At 39.6% G+C, this 25969-nt stretch overlaps 1 long non-coding RNA gene across 2 annotated transcripts in view; it reads left to right on the top strand.

Moving 5' to 3' along the window:
* Positions 1-3024: 3024 nt before the first annotated feature.
* The window catches only part of LOC118660317, a 71710-nt gene continuing 48765 nt past the window's right edge, over positions 3025-25969 (top strand). The window contains exon 1 of one of the 2 annotated variants that reach the window (XR_004968866.1): positions 3025-3310. This is a non-coding gene — a long non-coding RNA (uncharacterized LOC118660317). Of the gene's footprint in view, positions 3311-17102; positions 17597-25969 lie in introns of those variants that run through there. The other variant, XR_004968867.1, reaches the window with a different exon arrangement.

Raw genomic sequence — 25969 nt, 5'->3', positions numbered from 1 at the left:
TTCAACCATTTTTTACCTCATGGCACACATAACTAATTACTAAAATTCCGCAGCACACCAAATAATATATATTTTTTGCCAATCTGACAAAAAAGGTATAAATTTGGTTCATTCACACCAGATTATTGTTGTGTTGGCTGTTGCTATTTTTTAAAATTTGACAATCTAAGGGAAAACAGGTCAGTGCCCCTGACTAAATAGTCAGGCATTGCATGTTTTAAAAATGCTTGCGGCACACTGGTTGAAAATCGCTGGTGTGGAGCAGGGCTTCTCAAAGCATGATGCATGGACCCTTTCTAGTCCACTAACCATTACTGGTTTGCAATTAAATAAGCACAGGAATTAAAAGTTAGCATTTAGAAACTTTTATAGCTATTTGTCATAGTAATTTTGTATCTATTGGACCTAATAATAAAAAATTGGGCTTCTATTTTTGTATATAATTTTGATTTAAATTTTCTAGTAATTCATTTTTAAGACATATTTTACTACATGAACAGTACCATACACAAATGTTCCTTTGTAAATGGAAAAAAATAACTTTTTTTCACCATAGATCATTTGAGGAGCATTGGTACAGATCATAACTGAGCCATAATTATTTTGATAAATAGGAGAAAGTGGGGATGAGGGAGGTCAATGGGGGGGGGGGGCATCTGTAATATTTTCGACAATTAATATAATTTTTTTAAAAGTCCAAGCTCTATAGCTCTGCTAATAAGATATTTTTGGATTAAAAAAAGACACAGTGGCATTTGAGATATTTCCTCACTCAGAATGCTCAGGCTTGAGTCTTCCGTGACAAGGAAGCACCTTATAAAAAGTTTTGTGAGCTGTCAACTGACTAATCCGAAATTTGAGTTTAAAAATCTGTCTTCTCTGGGTTACTTACCTCTGCCAAGCTTCCTTTAATCCCCTTTGTCTTCTGAGTCCTATTCTATAACATCAACCAGAGTGCCTAATTCAGAGAAACGAACTGTGGACTTCATTTTTTCAAATACGCTATTCAGCTTTGCATTACTTGTAATCATTAAAGGGCCAAATGCACAGGTTACTAGATGGTGGAAGCAGATGACGAGGAGCCCCGGTGGAGATAAGGCAAGACGAGCCTGGGTCACTCCTGGAGTCACGGTGTGCAGGAGCACCCACCAAGCAGGAACAGCTGTCTTAGACTGTTCAATGGGCAAGAAATGAATTTCTGTTTTGATTGAGTTGGTATGCATATTTGGATCTATTTATTTCTACAGCTTACTTCACAGTTTAAATAGAATTTTTAAAAACTGAACTGACTTTAAACTTCACGGCAGATCTGGGGAACATGTTTCTTGTCAGCATGGCCCCCTTCTTTGGTAGTTGTTCAGATGAGGCACCTTGTGACAGAGGAGCTGTGTCCCTGGAAGAGCTTGTCCTCAGCTCCCTGGTGCAGCTTTAATGATGAACTTGCAAGATATTGAATTCTCCAGTATGCCTGCTGATGCTCAAATTCTTCCTTCTTAGCAGGCTAGTTCTTGTTCAGCCAGCTGATGATTGTACTGAATCTTCAAGAATCACACCTTAGCTGGTTTGGCTCAGTGGATAGAATGTTGGCCCGTGGACTGAAGGGTCCCAGGTTCAATTCTGATCAAGGGCATGTACCAGCTGTGGGATCAACCAGTCGATGTGTCTCTCTCACATTGATGTTTCTCTCTGTTTCTCCCCCTCCTTTCCACTCTCTAAAATTCATTGGAAAAATATCTTCTGCTTGCCCTCCATCATTGTTAGTGCCTTGGATTGTCCTGTTTTCCATTTTGTTGTTAGTGAAGAAAGTGGACTCAAGTTAGTTCTCAGGAAATAATCAGGTTTCTCTGCTCACTTTTCTGTTTTGAACCTCTCAGCCTCTGGGTTATTCATATAATCAATAGCTTTTTAAACCAATGTTTAAACACTGTCCTTTGGCCTGTCCTCTTTGTCCATAGTAGCCACCCTGAAGATGCTGTGGACATGGAAGGCCATGGTTACTTTACTCTGAGGACCCTATGACATGCAGGGGTCGCCAAGCAGGCTGCAATCTTTGGCTATTCCTTCTCACATTAGTGTGCCTGGATGCGGACAGCAGCTGGTATCCATCTAGGTAGTAAAGGTCTGTAACTGGTGGTGGAAATTACACATGCTTAGAACTGCTGAGACTGCAGTGACTGGCTGACTAAGCAGAGAAATAAGTGTAACATCCAAGCAAGAAACCTTGAACATGTTTGGATTTCATCAGCACCATAGCATCAGCCTCCTTGGGGAGAGCCAGTTCCTGGATCTTATAAAAGTCTTGCAAGAGAACAACTTATGTGTCCCATAATAATGAATCTATTAAAATAATGCTTAAGAAGAATCTTTAATAACACAGAAAAGTGTTTATGATAAATAATTTAATGAATAAAGCACAGGTTATAAAAGTAAAGACAGCCCTGCCAGTGTGGCTCCATGCTGTCCCATGCACCAAGAGGTCGTGGGTTGATTCCTGGTCAGAGCACATGCCTGGTTTGTGGTTTGTGATCCCCAGTAGGGGGCGTGCAGGAGGCAGCCAGTGGATGTTTTTCTCTCATCAATGTCTCTTTCTCTCTTTTTCTCCCTCTCCCTTCCTCTCTCTCTCTAAACCAATAAAAACCTTTTTTTAAAAAAAAATACAGTGCAATACCATATTTGTAAACAAAATTTATATTAATTCATTCAGCAAATATTGAGCCCCTGTTTGCATGCATCAAAGACTGTAGATACCGGTATTCATGTTTGTGTGTGTGCTATAGCAGATTTTAAATTTCTTATTTTATACTTTTCAATTTATCTGTAATAAATATGTATCAATTTTCTATGAAAATGAATATTTTTTAATTATAAGAAAAGGCTAACACCACAACAATAAGGTTGCATAAAATAAACTGACAACACTGGAGTTATTTTGGCCCTGTGTTCCACAGTGACTCACCAAATATACCCTGAACTGTTTATTTTATTTTTTTCTGTTTCACTGTTAAAAGGAGCAGATGCATTTCACATCACATGGATCTCCTGGAAGCATGCCAACCATTTTCTTAGCAACCGAACTCCTGTCTTCTGCACTGTGCATGATTAACTAAAACAGCCTGTTGACGGCTTAAAATAAACCTGCCTTTTTCCGCTTAGCATTTTATCAAATGAATGTAATTTCATTTGCTGATGAATTTAGTTCATCTTCAAGGGAATGCTTCTCTTTTTCATGAGGAGGCTGAAGAATCAGAACTGTCAGGCCAAAGAAAGAAAAGCAAGCCCAGGGAGAAAAGCTAGTCTGATGTTTACATGGGTAAAGTAAAAGGATCTTTGTCAATGTCACTCCCACCCACCTGTTTGTTTTATTTAATGGGGTGGAATGTTCATTTAAATTTAAATTCTATTTTTTTCATTATGATGTTTATTTAGGGTGCTTGATTGAAAGCATTAATTTAAATAACTGCTCTGATGATTACTATTGTTATAATGCTTGAGCTCTTGTCTTATTTCCAGCATGGGAATATGCCCTAAAATGTAATTAGACTCATCTCACAGGATAGTAGACCCTTTCCTGGGGTTTAGAATCTAACAAGGGTCAGGGGTGTATATTTTCAGCATTGAGGAGAGTCAATATTTTCTTAGGGGAGATGACTGTAATGTGGAATAAATTGCTGTTCTGCTTGGTGAAGGGAAAATATATCTGTGTTTCTATGCACAGGAAGACATTCTGTATCCAAGGATTATAGGAATATTGGGTAAATAGGAAAACTTTAAAGTTTCCTTAAGAGCTTAAAAACAAGCCATATATGGTGTTAAAGCAGCGTGTACCTACAGAATCAATAAAAAAGAAAGAGGATTTGACTGAATGTAATATGGTCCGAGCAGGTTCCGCATTGTCTTTCACTTGTGTCCTCATTTGGAAATAAACAGTGAAAACTGCACTAATGGCAAATTGCAACACTATTTAAATTTCCACTTTATTTCCCTCAGAGCAAAGTCTTAGATGTTAACCATCATTAAGCAATCAAGTTGATGCTTTAGCTGCACAGTTTCACATTTTTCTCTGGAGAATAAAGACAACAAATATATAACATGTTACTGATAAATTCAATCTTTCAGATTCCGGCTCTATTTATATTTTGAGAAATAGTCTTGATTTGTCGTCTTACATTAGATATACCCCTTGTAAGATTGATAGCTTACATTGTAAAATATCTGCTATTATATATTATTCTCTTGCTATAAATTTGAATTCTTCATTGCTTAATTCAGATCCAGATGCTGGTCAGCCAGTTTGGAAAATGGCATTATCTCTTTCAGGTTACTGTTTGAAAGAGTTAATACATTTTTAAAGCTGTCCAACTTAGTTCTCAAGTTAAGAAAATCTGACTCAAATGTGTGACCCTATATATGTCTGACTAGTCCTCCTGGCAGCATTACTTCTCTATTGTGGGAAAGCTTGATGACTAGCACGGGCCTCTGCAGAGAGGACCCCTAAGACCTCTCCGAGAGCTTCCTGTGACCCACTGCTCACATGGCTCATAGGGGCAGGTGCCTTAGAGTTTTAAGAACACATCCTACTTGGGCTGAGGGAAACTGGAGATGAAATTGGGAAGCAATTCCAGGATCTGGCATGTGAACAAAAACAGACTATGGAAACTTCAAGTGCCTCAGCTTTTCTTCTTTATATTCTCTCTAACTTCCTTTTCTCAGGTGAATAGAGATCAGGGGTGATCATGCCTCGCTTGTCTGTAGAAGAGAGCCTGACTTTTACTAGTTATTCCCTTCTATTTTGTTTTTAATAGAAAAGTACAAAGCCTTGCATTTGGGAGTACTTTTGGTATTGATATACTTGGTGTATATTCGTCTCTTCCTATTGAACAGTCTTCTACTTTATTCCAAAGGATATATTTTTCTTAGAAGCCTTTTTGTTCCTTGAGTAAAATTATATTTTAATTTTAGAATTCAATAAAAACAAAGCATCAATAATCATTTATCAGGAGCATATTGGTTGCTATGCTAGGTACTTGCAATGAATTAATTCTCACACTGTCAGTAGGAAGTAGAGCCAGGTCTTTCTAATGCTCTATAATTAAGGGGAAGAGAATACACCACACTCTTGTCAAGAATAGATTAAATGTCTTAGTCAATTGCCCAATGATAAAGAACCTCTCTGAGGCTGTGACCAACGTGGCCTTTTTTGGCAAAGATTTCCCTAGCCTCTACTCCTTGAGAAAGGCCACCAGGAAGGCCATAGCCACAGAACATAAAAAGAACCAGTGTCCAAGTGTCCCTAGTGAAACATCAACCTCCAGCCTTCCCAAATAATTATATCTTCACAATTAGGTATTATTATTTTCCAAATACCATGGTCTTAACAATCATAGTACATCTCAGAATATTAAATCTTTGCAGGAAGATGAATCTTTTGAAAATGGGTGATATAAACTCCTTCGTTATATAGTTAGATAAAAATATAGTTAAGTTTCAATTCATGACTGGGGCAACTAAAATCTGGTTGTTTGAAGAACTTGGGAGCCTAATTTTCAGTATAAAGATAGCTGAAGTACAGAGATTTGAAAATATAATATTGTAAGCTGTCAGGATGATTTGGGAGTGGTTCTTTCCAGATCAATGGATGAACTAAGTAAGAACATCTTTAACTTATGATTCTAGGATGTGGTACTATTAGTTTGCATGTTGCGGCAATCTTAGGGAAATGCTTTATTGTAAAATTGGCTTCATAAAGTTAAATGGGATCTCTGTTGAGAGTACCCATAAGAGTCTGAAACAGAACAGTCAATGCTTTCTTGGATCTACAATGATATGGCTGCCTAATATAAACATAACAGGGTGAGGTTGTCTGCTAATTGCAGGGATAGAGAAATAACTAGATAGATGTAGACATATACATACACACACATGCATATGCATACATATAACTTTCTTAGTGCCAAACATAGTAGCATGAAAGAATACTTCAACTATTAAGAAAATATATTCTTCCAATGTAGGATCAAAGGTGCACTTTCTAGTTCAGTAGCTACTAGCCATATATAGTTATTTAAATTTAAGTATAAATGAAAGTAAATTTAAAATTTAACTCCTCAGTTGTACTAGCACATTTCAAATGTTCAATAGCCACATGTGGCTAGTGGATACCATATCAGAGAGTATAATTATAGAATTATTATGTCATTATGAAACATTTTATTGGACAGTGCTAGTCCAGAAGTTAGGGAGTTATTTTTTTAAGTAAATTTAATTAGAGCCTTTAAATCTTATCCTTTCAATAAAGTCTTCCCTGAACCAATTTCAGTTGTAGATTACTGAGAGCAGGCTATTTTATTATGCTGTCCACATAGTGATTCAATTTCTAATTAGAAGTTGATGAAGTTCTTTCATTTACTACAGTATCATTTGCACCACATTTTCCAACTGCATTAAGCAGCTAAATTATCTCACAGCAGATAACAAAAGACCGGAGAATTAACTCAACATTCTAGAAAAAAGTCAATATATGAAGGGTGTGTGTGTTTGTGTTGATTGAAAACCAAACCCGAGGACCATGTGTTCCTACATTCTACAGTGAAATGCTGGGCATGCCCTGCTTATCTTTGCAGCATTGCCAAGAAGGGGCCAGTCCAGTCCAGTGACCATCATGTACTTTGGCCCACATAGGGAATTATTAGGGAGTGTTCTTTGAAGGAATTCCTAGGAGCAAAAAGTGACCAGTGACTCAAAGCTTCTGTGAGCATGCTGCTTACATTTCATTGGCCAACTCAAGTCACATGCAACCTGATGTTGATGGGGTAGGAAAGTCCCTCACGGAGAACAGCTGCAAATAATTGGGGACAATAATAAAATTTACCACCGGGCCCTTTGCTAATGGTAAAATAAATAGCTCACTGGCTCTCTTCTGGATATCCTGTTACAATGTAGGTGGTTCCTAGGTAGTATTTTTACCTCCAACTAGAAAAAAGAATCCCATATTTGGAACATCTAAGGGATTTGGTTCTTCACTAAGTCACTGTGATTCTGGAGTCGGCCTGCAGCCTCGGCCTAGGTTCAGCCACACTGGGAGCTTTCCTGCTGTAATCAGAATCTGTGGAATGTATACAAAGCAGAGAAAACTTGTTCACAACTCTGCCTATTTAATCACAGAGAATTTCACCTAAAGCAAAAAATCTGATACTGAATTATTTGAGTAGAAGGAATTATTTATGGCCATGAGGATAGAACAAGAGTAACTACCCCTGGAAATCCTTATAACATGATGGTCATGTTTATTTCTCATTACCAGGGCATTTCAGAGAAAGGTGTATGGTTGTCACTTTACTCTATATATACAAGTACAGCCTGGCATTTATCTTCTGGAAGAAGCTTGTATTAATAAACAGCATCCAAAAATGATCCCCACAGGACAGGTGTTTTTATCCCCATTTTGCCAAAGAGCCAACAGAGCAGAGAGAAGTTAAACAACTTGCCCAGGGTCTTGCAACTCTCAGGAGCCAGATCTAGGATTCAAACTCAAGTCTTCCTGATTCCAGATTTATGCATAGATCTGGTGAGCATCCTCTTACTCATATCAATAAGTAGCACCTGTCTAGTAATATTACTGCATGTGTCAAGGCATTACCTACATTATTGCATTTAGCCTTACAATCACCTTGTGAAGTAAGTACGATTTCTTCCTATTTCATGACTAAGGAAATTGAAGCTTAGAGAGATCAATATTGTGTGCAAATGATAATACAACTAAGTGTTGGAGCCATTATTTGAAAGCAAGTCTAGCTCTAAAGTCACTGTTTATCACTCCTTACTAGCCTCTACTGTTAGGGCTTCTCTGAAATGCTTATAAGCCTCTGTATCCAAAACTTTGAGTGCCCTGAAGAGGAAGGAGGCAGTTGCCTTTGCTGGGTGGCTCAGTTGGTTAGAACATCATCCCATACGTCAAAGGTTGCAGGTTTGATTCCCGGTCAGGGCACACACCTATGTTACAGACTTGATCCCTGGTCAGGGTGCATGTGAGAGACAACTGATTGATGTTTTCTCTCACATCAATATTTTTCTCTCTCTTTCTCTCCCTTCCTCTATCTCTCTCTAAAAAAAAAGTCAGTAAAAACATATCCTTGGGTAAGGATTTTAAAAAAGAAAGAGAAGAGAGGCAGTAAACCGGAAGTGATACCAGAAAGGTAAATAATAGATGAGTAAAAAGGAAATGATTACTTAAGGAATAAGGTATGGGATTGCATGGTGGTGTAGGTTTATGGTGGAAATGAGAATATTAAAATAAGAATTTGAAAAGAACATTACTTAATTGTGAAATAAAAATGGACTCCTCTCTCAGTAGCTCAATGACTTATTTTGCTTTTCAGATCTAATTTTTGTCTTAAGCATGCTTATTTTGATTCTAATCCAGTTGGAGCAAGCTTATAATTAAAGTGGCATTTACTATGGTGGATGTTTTTCATACTGATTAGATTGGAATGTCTAGGACAGAGAAAGGCCCTTGGGATCTGGGCACATCCAATGCCTTGATCACACCACAGAAACAAGCAGCTGAAAACCAGCCTTGGTGGGAGACTGTCTGAGTCACAGGCATTTGTAGATGCTAAGCCAAGGCAGAAGCCAGGGGGCTGAGTTTCCTGGGACATATTCATTGCTAGGAGCTCTGTGTTTATTGTGTTTTGATCAGTAACCATTAAAAGAGACAGAGCAGAAAAAGATGAACAAAAGATTATTAGAATGATTAAATCATATCACAGGTGTGCAGAGCTCAAACACATCTAGCACTAAAATATATGGGGTATTCTGACTGAAGTTAGCATGCAGATAGCTGATATCAGTTGTCATTACTGGGCACCTTGGAGCCAATCTCTTTTTAAAGAACTGGTACCCAGATGATAGGATATGAATGAGAGATCTCTGCTAGGCCAATTCTAAGAAGAGTTGGTATATAATTTCTCGCTATTTCAACTAGAAATATGTCCCAGGATGTGTGGCTGATACCCAAATGACATCTGCAATACTTAAAAGTCCCTCCTCAAAAGAATCTTTTTAATTCCTACATTTCTGGAATGGTGGCCAGACTTTAAAATAATGGTTTGGTGTCTTGCTGCTCATTTTAACCCAGAATGCAAAGTCCTTGATACTGGCTAGCTGGAAAAATGGCAGAAAAACTGATAAGGGTTTCTCTGCAAGACAAACAGTCCTACAGACCTCCCACTATGCTCATGTGGAGATATTTATTGTTGGTGAAGCAGCTGGAGTGGTGGTATTGGGCTTAAGGAAGATACTTTTCTGCCATAAGGAGAGTCCCTTGGGACAACTGATTTTCCAGGATACTTGCCATACTCTGCAGCCACAGAAAAGCACATGAAGGCTTCCAGGTGTCAGATTTCATGTGGGAGGACTCTGTCCTTTCTGAGAGGAGGAAACAACCCAATTCTAGAATGGTATCACCAAGACAGAGCAGTAGGAGACCCCAGCCTCTGTTCCCACAAAAGGATCAACCATTAGACAGCTGTTCCTAAACAAAACCAGCTCTGGCATCCACTTAAGAAAGTTGAGCAACAAAGGAAAACAAAAGACGCGAGAATAACAGCACAAAAGGAAGGAAGAACAGCTTCATTCTGCCTGCATCGATCAATCTCCCATGCGGGCATAGCTTAGGACCACAAGTGCATTCCCCAGCTGGAAAGAGCTCCCCTTGCAGGGAAAGAACAAGGTGAGGGACTAGTTTCCCCAACCTTCAGGGAACAGCATGAAGGTTCCACTTAGTGTAACCTGAGCCAGAGACAGGCAAAGCTGAGAGACAGAGATGGCTAGGAACAAGGAAGAAAAGCCACAAGGTATGAGCAACTGAGGTTCCCAGTGACCTGCTTTGCAGATGACCTCTGAAGCTTTTTGAAAAAATATATTTTATTGATTTTTCACAGAAAGGGAGGGAGAGGAATAGAGAGTTAGAAACATTGATGAGAGAGAAACATTGAACAGCTGCCTCCTGCACACCCCCTACTGGGGATGTGCCCGCAACCAAGGTACATGCCCTTGACCAGAATCGAACCTGGGACCCTTCAGTCCACAGGCCAATGCTCTATCCACTGAGCCAAACCAGTCAGGGAAACCTCTGAAGCTTTTGCCACTGAAGAAACCCACCACCAAAAATGCTGCTGTGGATCCCTTGCAGATTTTACCAGCTTTTACCCCACAGGTACTTGTGTGTGCTAACACCAACTTCCTGAGTCTCACTCAGTTCCCATCTTTTTCTTGCACCCACCAGAGTCTGAAAACCATAACCGTAGCCAAGGTTTTTGCAGCTGTTTGGGCGCAGGACACCATCCTAGACCCCCAGAGCCGACACCCATCACTGTATGTGTACATGGGGTAACCACTCCAGCTCTGTATTTGCACACCATCGCCTGCACCTGTCACTGACTTCCATTGCAGGTGTACATACAAAGAAGACTGTGATGCCATGGTAGTACATGCCAACAGCCAGGGCTCCCACAGCTGTCAGTGCTATTATCTATTATTGATACTTTTTGGGTTTATTTTTTTTTTAATTAAATCTTTATTGTTCAGATTATTACAGTTGTTCCTCTTTTTCCCCCCCATAGCTCCCCCCCACCCGGTTCCCACCCCACCCTCTGCCCTTACCACCCCCACTGTCCTCATCCATAGGTGCACGATTTTTGTCCAGTCTCTTCCCACATCCCCCACACCCCTATCCCCCCCCAAGAATAGTCAGTCCACTCCCTTTCTATGCCTCTGATTCTATTATATTCACCAGTTTATTCTGTTCATCAGGTTATTTATTCACTTGATTTTTAGATTCACTTGTTGATAGATGTGTATTTGTTGTTCATCATTTGTATCTCTTTTTTTAAAAATATATTTTATTGATTTTTTTACAGAGAGGAAGGGAGAGAGATAGTTAGAAACATCGATCAGCTGCCTCCTGCACATCTCCTACTGGGGATGTGCCTGCAATCCAGGTACATGCCCTTGACCGGAATCGAACCTGGGACCTTTCAGTCCGCAGGCCGACGCTCTATCCACTGAGCCAAACCGGTTTCAGCAATCATTTGTATCTTTACCTTTTTCTTCTTCTTCCTCTTCTAAAAGGATACCTTTCAGCATTTCATATAATACTGGTTTGGTGGTGATGAACTCCTTTAGCTTTTTCTTATCTGTGAAGCTCTTAATCTGACCTTCAATTCCGAATGATAGCTTTGCTGGGTAAAGTAATCTTGGTTGTAGGTTCTTGGTATTCATCACTTTGAATATTTCTTGCCACTCTCTTCTGGCCTGCATAGTTTCTGTTGAGAAATCAGCTGACAGTCGTATGGGTATTTCCTTGTAGGTAACTAACTGTTTTTCTCTTGCTGCTTTTAAGATTCTCTCTCTGTGTTTTGCTCTTGGCATTTTAATGATGATGTGTCTTGGTGTGGTCCTCTTTGGATTCCTTTTGTTTGGGGTTCTCTGCACTTCCTGGACTTGTAAGTCTCTTTCTTTCACCAGGTAGGGGAAGTTTTCTGTCATTATTTCTTCACATAGGTTTTCAATATCTTGCTCTCTCTCTTCTTCTGGCACCCCTATAATTTGGATGTTGGTATGCTTGAAGTTGTCCCAGAGGCTCCTTACACTATCTTCATATTTTTGGATTCTTTTTCCTTTTTGCTTTTCCAGTTGGGTGTTTTTTGCTTCTTCATATTTCAAATCTTTGACTTGATTCTTGCAATCCTCTAGTCTGCTGTTGGAACTCTGTACAATATTCTTTATTTCTGTCAGTGTATTCTTAATTTCTAGTTGGTCCTTTTTCATAACCTCGAGGGTCTCACTAGATTTCTTGAGTGTCTCACTAAGTTTATCAGCGGTCTCACTAGATTTCTTGAGGGTCTCACTAAATTTATCAGCAGTTTCTAGACAATTCTTGGAAAACCTTATAAGTATGGTTTTGAACTCTATATCCAGTAGTTTGCTTTCCTCCATTTCTGTCATTTGTGACCTGTTTCTTTGTCTCCGCATTTTTTATGCTTCCCTGTGTTGGTAGAGTTGCTTTCTGTGCTAGATGTCCTATAGGGCCCAGTGGCTCAGCCTCCCCAATTACCGGAGGTGGACACTCTTGGTGCACCCCTTTGTGGGCTTTGTGCACAGTCTTGTTGGAGTTAAGCCTTGATTATTGTAGGTATTACTGGGAGGAATTGACCTCCAGGCCAATTGGCTGTGAGAATCAACTGTATCTGCAGTGGGAGAACTTCTGTGCTGGAGACACCCTTCTGGGGCAAGACTTGCTTCAGTGGGGCCTTGGTGCTCACTGAGTCTGCCCCCTGAGTGTGTCCCTTATGGATCTGAGGAGTTGTAATCTGGATGGTCTCACTCTGACCACTGGGTACACTGGCTCTTGGATCTCTAAGGAGGTGCTAATTTAGCCTCTGCCTGAGGCTACCCAGCAGGAGCCCAGCTGTGAAGCAATGCAAGCTGCTGTGGGGCCTTGGGCCTTCTTTTGGATGTTCTGGCTTTCTCTGACCCAGCTGCAGTTTGTTACGTAATTTTCAGATTGCAAAGGGCCAGTCCTTTCATATGCAAAAGGATCTGCGCACAGTTTGGGTGGGGTGGGGTCTCAAGGGATCAACACGGCAGAGCAAGCAGCTATGGCTGCCCCTTAGTCCTGCCCTAAGAGGCCCCGCTTCTCAGTGTCTTGGTATCGCTGCAAGCACCTCTGAGAGAAAGCTGCCCTCGAGTTCCGACCAATGCCAGACAGTCCAGTTTCTCCCTGTATGAGTCTGGGTCCCCAGAGACTCACCTGGAACTGGAGTTCAGAGCAGTTGCGAGCTTGAGCCTCCCTCCCGATTGAAAAAGACAACCGTGTCCTCAGTTTCCAGCCCTTTCCACATGTGCCACATCCTCAGCTGCCAGCCCTTTCCACATGTGCCACATCCTCAGCTGCCAGCCCTTTCCACGTGCGATGCATCCTCAGCTGCCAGCCCTTTCCACGTGCGCCTCCTTATCTCTGCACTTTACTTCCGCACCTCCTCTGAGTCTCAGTGTGCTTTTCTCTTTCCTTCTAGTTGTAGAATTTCCACTCAGCAAGCCTTCCTGTAGTTCTGGATGATGTTTGTTTTGTCTTTTAGTTGTATTTTTGAAGTGGTTGTTCGAGGCAGCAATTTCCGGTGTTAACCTATGCCTCCATCTTGGTTTCTCTCCCTTTTTGTTTTTTTAAATCTTTAATAATATCTTAATGGATATATAATATAAAAATATGACAAGTATGACATCAAAAAGATAAAATGTGGGAAGGTGGAATAAAAGGGAAGAATGTCTGTATATGATTGAAGTTAAATTATCACTTTAAAAGAAACTGTTATATCTATAAGATGTTTCAAGTAACCACAAAATAAAAACCTATATAAAATACAAGAGAAAGAAATCAAAGAATACCATGAAAAGTCATCATTTCATAAAGAAGAAGAGCAAGAGTGGAAGACCAATGGAACTACAGAACAGCCAAAAAATAATTAATGAGATAGTAATAGTCCTTACTTAATAATAGTTATTTTAAATGTAAATGGATAAAATTCTCCAACCAAATAGAGTGGATGAATGAATTTTTAAAAAAGAAGAATCAACTTTATGCTTCCTACAACATACTCACTTCAACTTCAAGGACACACACAGGCTCAAAGTGAAGGAATGAAAAAATATTTCATACAGATAGAAAACAAAAGAGAGCAGGGGTAGCTATATTTATATCAACCAAAATAGACTTTCAGTCAAGACTTGTAACAAGAGACAGAGAAGGTGATTATATAATGATAAAGGGGTCAATTCATCAAGAGGATATAACAATCATAAATATATATGCACCTAATATTAGAGCACAAAAATGTATTGAGCAAACACTAAGAGATGTGAAAGAAATAATAGAAAGCAATACATAGTAGTATCCATTTCAACAATGGATAGATCATCCAGACAGAAAATCAATAAGGAAACAAAATACTTGAACAACACTATAGAAAAAATGAACCTAAAAGACATATACAGAGCATTTCATCAAACAGTAGCAGAATATACATTCCTCTCAAGCACACACAAGCATTCTCCAGGAAAAATGTATGTTAAGTCACAAAACAAGTGTCAGCAAATTTTAAAAGATTGAAATTATACCAAGTATCTTTTCCAAACACACTGGTTTGAAAATCAATAATGGAGAAAACAAAAATACCAAATATATGGAAATTAAACAACATATGCATGAATGAACAATCGATCAAAGATGAAATCAAAAGAAAAATCAAAACATATTAAAACAAATATAAATGAAAACAAAACATATCCAAATTTATAAGATGCAGCGAAAGCAGTGCTGAGGGAAGTTTATGGTGGTAAATACCTATATTTAGAAAAAAAAAGAATCTCAAATTTACAACCTAACTTTATACCTCAAGAAACTAGAAAAATAAGAACAAACTAAGTTCAAAGTTAGCAGAAGGAAGGATTTAGCAAAGATCAGAGAAGAAATGAATAAAATGGAACAGAAAAACAACAGAAAAGATCAGAAACTAGTTGATTTTTTAAAAGATAAACAAAATGGATAAATCTTTAAACTTACCAAGAAAGAAAGAGAATTCAAATAAATATAATTATAAATGAAAGAGATATTACAAGTGATACCACAGAAAAACAGAAGATAATAAGAGACTTCTATGAAAAATTATATGCCAATGTATTGGACAACCTGGAAGAAATGGATAAATTCCTAGAAATATACTACCTACCAAGTCTGGATCATGAAGAAATAGAAAATATGAACAGACCAATAACAAGGAGATTGAATAAATAATGAAAAAGCTCACAGAAATGAAAAAAATCCTAAAATTCATATGGGACAACAAAAGACACTAAATAGCCATAGCAATCTTGAGAAAGAACAAAGCTGGAGGCACCACACTTTCTGATTTCAAACTATATTATAAACCTATAGTTTGGTACTGGCATAAAAACATCATCTAGACCAATGGAACAGAATTGAGAGCCTAGAAATAAATTCATGCATATATGATCAACTAATATTTTACAAAAGCCAAGAATACTTAATGGGAAAGGGTAGTCTCTTCAATAAGTGGTATTAGTAAAACTGGATATTTACATACAAAGAATGAAATAGGACTCCAATTTTACCTCACTCACAAAAATTAACTCAAAATGGATTAAAGACTTAAATATAAGACCTGAAACCATAAAATTCCTAGAAGAAACCATCGGGAAAAGCTCCTTGATACCAGTCTTGGTAATAATGATTTTTTGATATGACATCAAAAGCACAGGCAACAAGCGAAATCAACAAGTGAGACTACACCAAAACTACAGCTGCACTGCAAAATAATCAACAAAATGAAAGGGAAAACTGATGGAATGGGAGAAAATCTTCTCAAACCACATATCTGATAAGGGGTTAATATAAAAAATATATAAGGAACTCATAATAGCAAAGAACAACAAACAATGCAATTAAAAAATGGACAGAGGATTTAAATAGACATTTTTCCAAAGAAGACACACAAATGGGTAACAAGTATATAAGAAGGTACTCAACATCACTAATCAAATGCAAATTAAAGCCATAATGAGATATAATCTTGCACCTGTTAGAATGGCTGTTATAAAAAAGATGAGAGCTAACAAATGCTGGGGAGCATGTGAGGAACAGTGAACTGTGATGCACTGTTGGTGGAACTATAAATTAGTACAGGGAATATGGAAAATAGTATGGTGATTCCTCAAAAAAAATTTAAAAACAGAGTTAACATATGATCCAGCAATTCCACTTCTGGGTCTATACTTGAAGGAAATAAAATCAGTACCTTGAAGAGATACTTGTACTTCATGTTCATTGCAGCATTATTCACAATAAATAAGACATGGAGACCATCTAGGTGTCCATCAACAGATGCCTGGATAAAGAAAATTTGAGATTATATATATGCATAATAATTAAGTATTATTCATAAAAGAAGGAATGCCTGCCATTTACAACAACATGGATGACCTCGAAGGTATTATGCTAAGTAAAATAAGTCACACAGAGAAATATAAATACTGTCTAATATCACATGTAGAATCTAAAAACATTAAAAACATCAAACAGAGAGTAGAATGGTGTTTGCCAGGGGCTGAGGTGCAGGGAGGAATGGAGAGGTGTTGGTCAAAGGGCACAAACTTTGTTATAAGGTAAATGAGTTCCAGCAATCTAATATATGGCATGGTGACTATACTTAACAGTATCATATTGTATATTTGAAAATTGCTGTGAGAGTAGATAATAATCCTATATAATAAAAGGCTAATATGCAAATTGTCCCCTGGACCAGGAGTTTGACTGGGACTTCAATCAGGGGGTGGGGCCATCTGGCCAACTGCCCTCCCTGATTGGGGCGGAGCTGGCCAGTCAACCTCCAGAGTCCTCCTTCCCACCCACCCCCTCCCCCAGCCCGGCTTGATCAGCCCTTATTGGGGTGGGTGGGTCGGACCCCACCCATGCACAAATTTGTGCACTGGGCCTCTAGTCTCACTATAACAAGAAAATGGTAATTATGTGAGTAAATTGTGTTAACTAACCTTATTGTGTTAACTACATTTTACAATATATACATATTAAATAATCATATTATACACTTTTATACAATGTTATATGTCAATTATATCTCAATAAAGCTGAAAAAAAAAGACATGAAGGATTCTGGGGAATATTAACCCTCTTTTATTACTTCAAATTAGAGTATCACATATTGAATTTAAGGCTTTTCTCTAACTCTTATTCCTCTCTTTATTTCAAAGTTGGAGCCTGATTGTAAAAGTTGGTATCCTCTACCCATGGTGAGGCCACAGATGAAGTAGGTCATTAAGAATATCCCCTCCTGTAATATGCTACAACTCTATCTGAAGAATAACCCCAATCATAGATTCTTACAGGTATTTAGAAGAGAATTTAAAACTAAAGGGAAAACAGTAATTTTGTTCTGCCACAAACAAATCAATCTGTGATTTGTGTGCTGAGACTTCCCTGGAGAGACTTAGGCAATTAAGAATAAGAAGCCCTTAATTAAGATGAGGAAGACTCGGCAATGGTAGATGGAGATGCTGATGAGTTCCAGAAGGGCTCTCTGCATTGGAGGAGTTGGGTAGGCAGTGCAATGGAGCATCTAAACTGGTGTGGAACATTTCATTACCGAGCACTTTAATCATGCTCAGAGCTTCCCTGGAGTGGCTGCTCATGTACCCTGATCTCCGGGGTCTGCCTCTTCTGGTGCAGTTTTGGGTGCATTTAGTGGGTGAATGGCTCTGCTTTCCCCCAGCGCAACTAAAGAGGGCATGTCCAAGACAACACCTTCCAGAGCTTGCCCTGGACTCTGTCAGCTGTGTGGCTTTTATAACCATCATCAGCATGCCAGGCATCCCTCTAGTGTCCAAGTTTTCCCCTGCAGCCCAGTGATTTACATAGCATCCTTTCTGTATGCAACAGCCTCCTCTGTTCTCTGTACCTAAACCCTTCCTTTTCTTTAATAGGGAGCTTGAATGTCACCTCTTCCAGGTGAGTATTTCCATGTTAGCCTCAAATTGTGTTGTTGTTGTTTTTTTTAAATTCTATTGTGAATTTTTAGATTGTATGATATTGTAAGTTCCCTGGGTACTGACCACAATACTGACAAGGGACCTTCAATTAGAATGGAGTGACGGTGAGGCATTTGTGAGATACTTGGGGCTTTGGAATTTAGAAAAGAAAATGTCTAAGAAAACACAGGAAAGTAGGATTTAGCATCTAGATTTTTGGATAGGAAAGACTCCTCATAAAGGACCACATTTAGGAAACATAAAGTACTGTTAATCATAAATGGAAATCTAAAAGTAAGGTTGGATGGGTATGTGGGAAACAGTGTAAGAGGATAAGAACTAAGATTTCAGCGAAGTGACACAGGAAATAGAGGTAATGATCTGGATGTTTCTGGAAAACTACAACAAAACGCCGAATAATTCTGGAAGACAAACAAAATTTCAGTTCCTGGGAAATATTAACAAATTTTATCCTGTTGTAAGATATTCTCTCTTCCAACTTCCCAAAATCATCTAGAAAATTACTGACTTTTCTAACTTTATTTCCGCTGCTACTGTGCTTTTATTTATTACTCTGTAGGCATCTTACTTATTTTCTTGCCTACGGGGAATACTTTTACTTAAATATTAACATTAGTCATTTGAGCATAATATTTCATAAACATTTTTATCCCCCTGTTTTTCTAAGACCATCCATAACTTGCATTCTGTTTCCTGCCCTGACATTTTTCATGCTGTTTACAATAATTTTCAGTAGGAAAGAAAAAGCTGAAATGCATACAGTGATGCTACCACTAAATGGAATTTTCAAAGACATTTGTTTCTTGGATCTGTTGCTACAATTTTAAAATAGGAATGTTATGCTCAGGAAATAAGCCGTGTGGGAGCAGGGCATATTTCACCATTGTGGGTATGTTCAAATTTCCCCAAATATTTTTGTTTTCTTTCCCCTTTTTTTTTTTTTTTTTTTTTTTTAGTTTGACAAGAAAATATTTGTGCATTCAAATTCTCTTCCCATTTATTGAGATTGTTTTTCCTCGTTGCTCCTTGATGTCGGCTCACCTAAATATACAATTGCAGCTTGTTTTCTGGTGGGATTCCTGAGAGATGGCAACATCAGACAGATTTATTTAGCTGTGTGATGAACAGAACTGCAGAAAGCAAGCTAAGGCTGTTAGCAGAAGCCAGGAGGAAATCTTTAAAAGCACGATGAGCTATGTCACACACACTAAAGACACAAAGAAATTGCATTTGAGAAATACTTCCCTCCACGGAGATATTGATGGCAGGTTGTGGATTGTTGAGGAGCCACCGCGCTTACGGCTTACCGAGGATCAATGCAGCAGGGTGCAGGTGCAGGAGCTGAGCTCGCAGGAGCTGCCTGCTTCCTGCGGCTGACAGGGCAGGACAGCGCCCCCAGCCTCAAGCTGTTCCTGCAGCTTGGAAACTGCAAATCTAGCCTTGCATAAGAAAAAAGAATTTTAAAAGCTGAGGGGAGGCAGCGCCTTTAGTACATGGATATTTGGTCATCAGTTGGAAAGACAAGCTCAGTTGCTATTAAAAAAAAAAAAAAGATGGCTGCAGGGTAAACTCTTCCCATTGACAGCTGTTCACATTGATTTGCTTATAGATTGATTGCCTTTGGCATTTGCAATTCTCCTGAACAAGGTGGGGGTGGGGGTGGGGTGGGGAATCCAGTGGCTGGGCCAAATTCACAAATGATGAATGATTGGGAAGACACATTTGGTGTCACATTGACTTGCTATGGATAACTGCACTTAAAGTAGTAACAGCTGGATTTGGGTTTTTAAAATTAGGGCTGTATATTTCATTGCGGGGGGGATTGGGACATGGGGAGTTTGAGGTAGATGAAAAGCTTATTTGAAGTGAATGAGGTTTATGCTGTATTTGGGTATCGCAGCCGCCAGGCGGACATGACACACTGCTCTGGCCTCTTTTGGGATGATTTTTACTCAGTTGGACATCAGCATTATGCCTTAGCTTGCAAGGAGGGCACTGGAATAAGGGGCTGCACAGAGACTCTTTTGTGTTTACTATGGGGATTTTGTAAAGTATGTTGCCCAATAAATCTCACACCGCCTTCTTCATGAAGATATCCAGGGGAAATTCCTCAGAGACCTTAGAGACAGGAAAAGCTATGTTCTCCTAGGAAATGGTGATGTTTCTCCTTTATGCACACTGAATTGGGTGACTGCCAGAATTTCCTCTGCTCTGGTGCCTAAGAAGCAGAAGTTGGGTTTAGGGTTAGGATATGAACTTCTATATCCCTTGGTTTCATTCAGCTATCTTACCCTTGTTTTCCTTTTAGTTTTTATCTCCTTTTCTCATATATTCTTTTTTGCAATGTAGCAGAGCATAAGTGGAGAGTAAATACAAGTATTAATTTTAAGTGATAGATTGTCATTTAAAAGTTTGCCCAAGTGGCATTGTAGTTATGAAAGAAACTATCCGTAATTTTAAAGAGATGCATACTGAAGTATATGTAGGAGTAAAATGACATGGGCTGTGATTTGCTTTAAAATACTTCAGCAATAATAAAAGGGATCAATAAGACAGGGATGGAAACTTTTTGAAATGTTGAATCTAGGTCGTTTTTTACTGTTCTCTCAATTTCTGTGTTTGTTTAAAAACTTGAAATTAGAAAATGTTTTTTATTTGGATCAAATTCCTGATGTAATGGGAAGCCAAGCTATTTGTTAACTTGACAGTTATGTTTCCATCAGAAAAATCTTTATTAGTGGTTTATATATTTTTCTGATCTTGGTTTTGTTGTTTTAGGGGGATTTTTTTTTTTTTGCTTTGTTTTGTTTTTCTCTGCCTACTCAGTTGAAGTTTCAAGTCATAAACTTCAAGAAAGAATGAAGGCAGCAAATCTGAAATTCAAGGCTACCTAAGGCTACCAGACTGAATGTAGAAACTCTCACATGTGCTTAGAAACATTCTCTGCTTTCCTCCTTGATTACAGAATAGGTACTTCTGAGCCTCCATTTCTCTTCTCCACCCAACACAGACCTGAAAATTCAAAGTCTAAAGAAGCAGAAAGGGCGAGCTTATGACAAAAATGCTGCCCTAATGCATCTATGTGCTCTAAACCGTGCTCTTCCGATGTCACTGATGCTACGAAGTTTGGATACTTTCTCTGTCCCTGTGTGGTTCCACCCCTGGGTGTCCTCGGTGCTCCTGAGCTGTGAGGCCGGAGCTGTGCAGCCAAGACATGTGCTTTGTCACCTGTCAGGTGGGAGGTGATGAATGGAGTCGCTAACATTTTCAGCGACTCCTGCATACCCATGTTTCCCAATTTTATTCCCTTTCTTTGTGTTTGAGGGAGATATAATAACTACATAGAATGCCCATGGTATTGCTCCCCAAGGATATTTCCTAGCTTACATTTAAAATCCCTGCATCATAGACCATGTTTCTCAAAATGGTATAAATGTACATGTCGCGATAAACCAGGAGACACTTGGTAAAGGATTTGAAGTCCAGGTCAGTTTTACTCAATGCTGAGTGATTTAAATCACCACTTTCTGTATTAAAGGAAATAAATATACTATGGAGTAAAATGCAAAAAGTCACATGAGTTTTTAAAATAAAGTGTGACACTTGAAAAAGACATTCTGCTTTTAAAGCTATTGTCGGCTCAAAACGATGGGGCGAGAGTTCACTGTCGCCTGCCATTAGGAGGGCTTTAGTGGAAGTTAGAGGCCCTGAGTTAGCAAAGGCACAGATGTGACAGCAAAGCCCACACAACACTGAGAGCTGCATTGTCATATTATCTCATAATAGGCCCTGTAGTCCTCTGTGGAATGAGTGAGGCCAGATATGATGATGACAATACAAAAAAGGGAATAGTTATTCAGTTGTTACAATGGGCCGGGCAAAGCATTGTTGTAATATTTTCTTTCAAATTGGAAACAACTTACTTAAAAATCATTGGCAGTTTTCTGTCTCTAATGATGAAAATGTCAGCTCACCTTTAGAGCTAGCTTCCATTTGGGAAGGAATAAATTCCAAAATAGCCTCATGTGGATATAAATGTAAAAGGAAAAGCCACCCAGGTGCAGACAGGAGGAGATAACTGGGTGTTTGCGGGGGTCTGGCTCCAGGCACTGGCCCTGTGGGTAGATGGGGTCTCACAGCCCTCCCCAGGCCTATCAGTGTCCAACTTGGGTTCCTCCACTTTCAGGTTCAGAGTTGTCAAATGGCCTGATGGGCTCCAAAGCCCTGGTGGAGGCCAGGTGGCCAGCGAGGGTAATTACTGTTTGCCAGAAGGGAGCAGAGTACACTGGGACCCTGGTTCAATGCCAAGGCCTTATCAGCTGAGCAGAACACCTAATTCTGGGCACAGTGGATGGCCTCCACAAGCACCCCTTTTGGACCAGTACCCCCGGCATTGGGGGTGTGTCCTGGGTGGAAATGACTGAGGGTGTATTAGAAAAGCTAGTTCCTAAAGGATTTAGGCCAGGCCAGATCTGTTGTGGGATACCCGTGGCGGAGTCTGTGCAGGAAGAGGTATCCCTCATTGCTCCCCAAAGAGCTCTGCACAGAACAAGAGCAGAAATAGTGAATGCAGTGGACTACTCTGTCCACCTGATTTCTGTCAGGGAGCGAGGGAGTGGGGGCAAGCACGGTGGTGGTGGTGATGGGTGGTGTGCATGAGGGAAGGTAGTCATAGATGGACACAGATTTTGATGACTCCTGACTTGGAGCAATGAGAAGGTCCATTCATTATAATTCTCTAAATAATACTATGTTCTGACCTCACTGTATTACAAATACTTCTGTGTACATGAACTCAGAGGGCCCATTAAGCACTAGTCATTATTGGCAATCTCCACTGCTCCCTTTCATCCAGAAAACAACAGGTCATCTCTTCTCACGAAATGTTTGAAACTGGTCTACTGTGTTTTTGAGGGGCTTTAAGATATAAATTTTATATTAAAATAGTCCAAGAGGATAACTGTTCCTTTCCACTGGTATGGGGTGTATGCATGCATGTATATGTTTGGGAAAGGAAGGGATCTTATGGAAATAGTCAAGAAAAATCTTAAATAGATAAATCTCTTCATGTACAAGCCAATAATAACCTAAAATGTTTACTCCTTCAAATATATGTATACATATATATTATACTAAAATCCATGTTTAATCAAGTGCCTAGCAGTATAATCTTATTTCTGATTATCTGATATTCCTTTAGAATTAATATGTAACTACAGCTTTGGCTGTCTAGTGCCATTAACTGTGTAGTGGCTCTGGAGGTTTCTCTCCAAGGATTGCTGCCTAAGTCTGTCATTTAAATAAAAATAGCCCTTCTTCTTGTCCAAAAAGAACATTTTATTAAAGTGGCAGCTACTTCTTTAGGAGTTAAGGAATAGATAGTTTTACCTTATAGATTCTCTCCTTCTCTTTTTCTCTTATCTACAAAAATCTTTTAAAAGGACATATTGCTTAGAAAAAAATAGAGATTCCATAATGGTCACTGGAAGTGTTTAGAGCAGCATCCTTTACAGAGAAGCCCTGTCTTGTTGATCCTTGCATGTCTCCAAGGACAGGCAGAGTGCCTGGCATATAGAAAGGCCATCACATCTGGATATTTTGTTTTAGAACTCATTTAGGTGTAAGTGACAGAAAAGCCCCTCATACTGACTTAAGCAAGGAATGACTTTGTGGCTTATGTAACTAAATACCCAAGACTAGGTCTGTTCTGTCTCTGTTTCAGTCTCTCTCCCTCTCCCTTTACTGCCTCCATCCCACCCCATCCCCTGCCATGTCTCAGCTCCACTTTCCTTTTGGATGTTATCTCCATGTAGTATCTCCAGATGTTCCTAGTCAAGGTAATTTTTTTATTTTCTCAACAATTCTCTGAAATCCCCCAGATTTACTTTCATTGGACCAGCTTGGAGCATGGACCCTTCCTGAGCAGATCATGGTGGCTACAAGAGTTTGACATTGGCCAACCTGGATCACAGGCTCATGTAGATAAAAATGGAAGAGTGGTGGTTCCACAGGGAAAATATAGATTATTTTACCAGGCAAAAGACAAATGAATACCAGGAAAAAAACCAACTGATTCCACCATAAATATTAAAACAAGTTGTATTTTTCTTCTTTTATAACAGGTAAGCAAATGTTTACGCCTTTCCCAAGTTCAGGAATAATTGTAATCATTCTTCCATTTCAAAAAGAAGCAAGCTATTTACATAATGACTGTATAGTAAAGGGAAACACAAGAGAAGCGAGAGTCTAGCCAGGCAGACTTCATGTGCACATCCAGCTGTCCTCTTCTTCTTTTTTTTAAATAAATCTTTATTGTTCAGATTATTACAGTTGTTCCCCTTTTCCCCACGATAGCTCCCCTCCACCCGGTTCCCACCCCGCCCCCGCCGTTAACCCCCCCCCATTGTCCTCATCCATAGGTGTATGATTTTTGTCCAGTCTCTTCCAGCATCCCCACACCCCCTTCCCCCCGAAAATTGTCAATCCATTCCCTTTCTATGCCCCTGATTCTATTATATTCACCAGTTTATTCTGTTCATCAGATTTTTTATACACTTGATTTTTAGATTCACTTGTTGATAGATATATATTTGTTGTCACTTTGTTGTTAATAATTTTTATCTTTACCTTTTTCTTCTTCATCATCTTCTTAAAGAATACCTTTCAGCATTTCGTATAAGACTGGTTTGGCATTGATGAACTCCTTTAGCTTTTTCTTATCTGTGAAGCTCTTTATCTGACCTTCAATTCTAAATGATAGCTTTGCTGGGTAGAGTAATCTTGGTTGTAGGTTCTTGCTATACATGACTTTGAATATTTCTTGCCACTCTCTTCTGGCCTGCATAGTTTCTGTTGAGAAATCAGCTGACAGTCATATGGGTACTCCCTTGTAGGTAACTGTTTTTCTCTTGCTGCTTTTAATATTCCCTCTTTGTCTTTTGCCCTTGGTATTTTAATTATGATGTGTCTTGGTGTGGTCCTCTTTGGATTCCTTTTGTTTGGGGTTCTCTGCACTTCCTGGACTTGTAAGTCTATTTCTTTCACCAGGTAGGGGAAGTTTTCTGTCATTATTTCTTCACATAGGTTTTCAATATCTTGCTCTCTCTCTTCTTCTGGCACCCCTATAATTTGAATGTTGGTACACTTAAAGTTGTCCCAGAGGATCCTTGCACTATCTTCATATTTTTTTATTCTTTTTTCCTTTTGCTTTTCCAGTTGGGTGTTTTTTGCTTCTTCATATTTCAAATCTTTGTCTTGATTCTTGGGATCCTCTAGTCTGCTGTTGGATCTCTGTATATTATTCTTTATTTCAGTCAGTGTATGCTTAATTTCTAATTGGTCCTTTTTCATATCCTTGAGGGTCTCACTATATTTCTTGGAGGTTTCTAGAAGATTCTTGAGTAACCTTATAACCGTAGTTTTGAACTCTATATCCAGTACTTTGCTTTCCTCCATTTCTTTCATTTGTGACCCGTTTCTTTGCCTCCGCATTTTGGCTGCTTCCCTGTGTTGACAGAGTGGCCTTCTGTGCTAGGTGTCCTATTTGGCCCAGTGGCTCAGCCTCCCTAATTACCTAAGGTAAACACTCTTGGTGCACCCCTTTGTGGGCTGTGTGCACAGTCTTGTTGCAGTTAAGCCTTGATTGCTCTTGGTATCACTGGGAGGAATTGACCTACAGGCCAATTGGCTGTGAGGACCAGTTGTGTCTATAAGGGGAGAACTTCTGTGCTGGAGACACCCTTATGGGGCAGGACTTGCTTCAGTGGGGCTTTGGTGCTCACTGAGTCTGCCCCCTGACTGTGTCTCTTATGGATGTGAAGAGTTGTAATCTGGTATGGTCTCATTCTGACCACTGGGTACACTGGCTCTTGGATCTCCAAGGAGGTTCAAAGTCAGCCATTGCCTGAGGCCACCCAGCAGGAGCTACAGAGAGATCTGCAGATTCCTCCTCTTTGTTTGGGGTTTGGAGGTGCCCAGATGAGGCCCAGCTGTGAAGCAATGCAGGCTGCTGACGAGCTTTAGGCCTTCTTTTGGAAGCTTTGGGGTTCTCTGACTTAGCTGCAGTTTGACAGGTTTTTAGGTGGAGAAAGGCCAGGCCATTCGTATGCAAAAGCCTCTGCGCATAACTTGGGTGGGACGGGGTCTCAGGGAATCACCAGGGCGGAGCAAATAGCAGTGGCTGTCAGTCAGCCCTGCATCGGAGTGGTCCCTGCATCTCTGCATTCCACGCCCCTGTGCAGGAACAATGACCACGGCAAGCACCTTCGCGAGAAAGCTGCCCTCACGTTACGGCCCTATGCCAGACAGCCCAGTTTCTCCCATATGAGTCTGG

Source organism: Myotis myotis, unplaced genomic scaffold (assembly GCF_014108235.1).
Source record: "Myotis myotis isolate mMyoMyo1 unplaced genomic scaffold, mMyoMyo1.p scaffold_m19_p_7, whole genome shotgun sequence".
NCBI classification, from domain to species: Eukaryota; Metazoa; Chordata; class Mammalia; order Chiroptera; family Vespertilionidae; genus Myotis; species Myotis myotis.
This window is presented reverse-complemented; position numbering and strand designations above follow the sequence as displayed.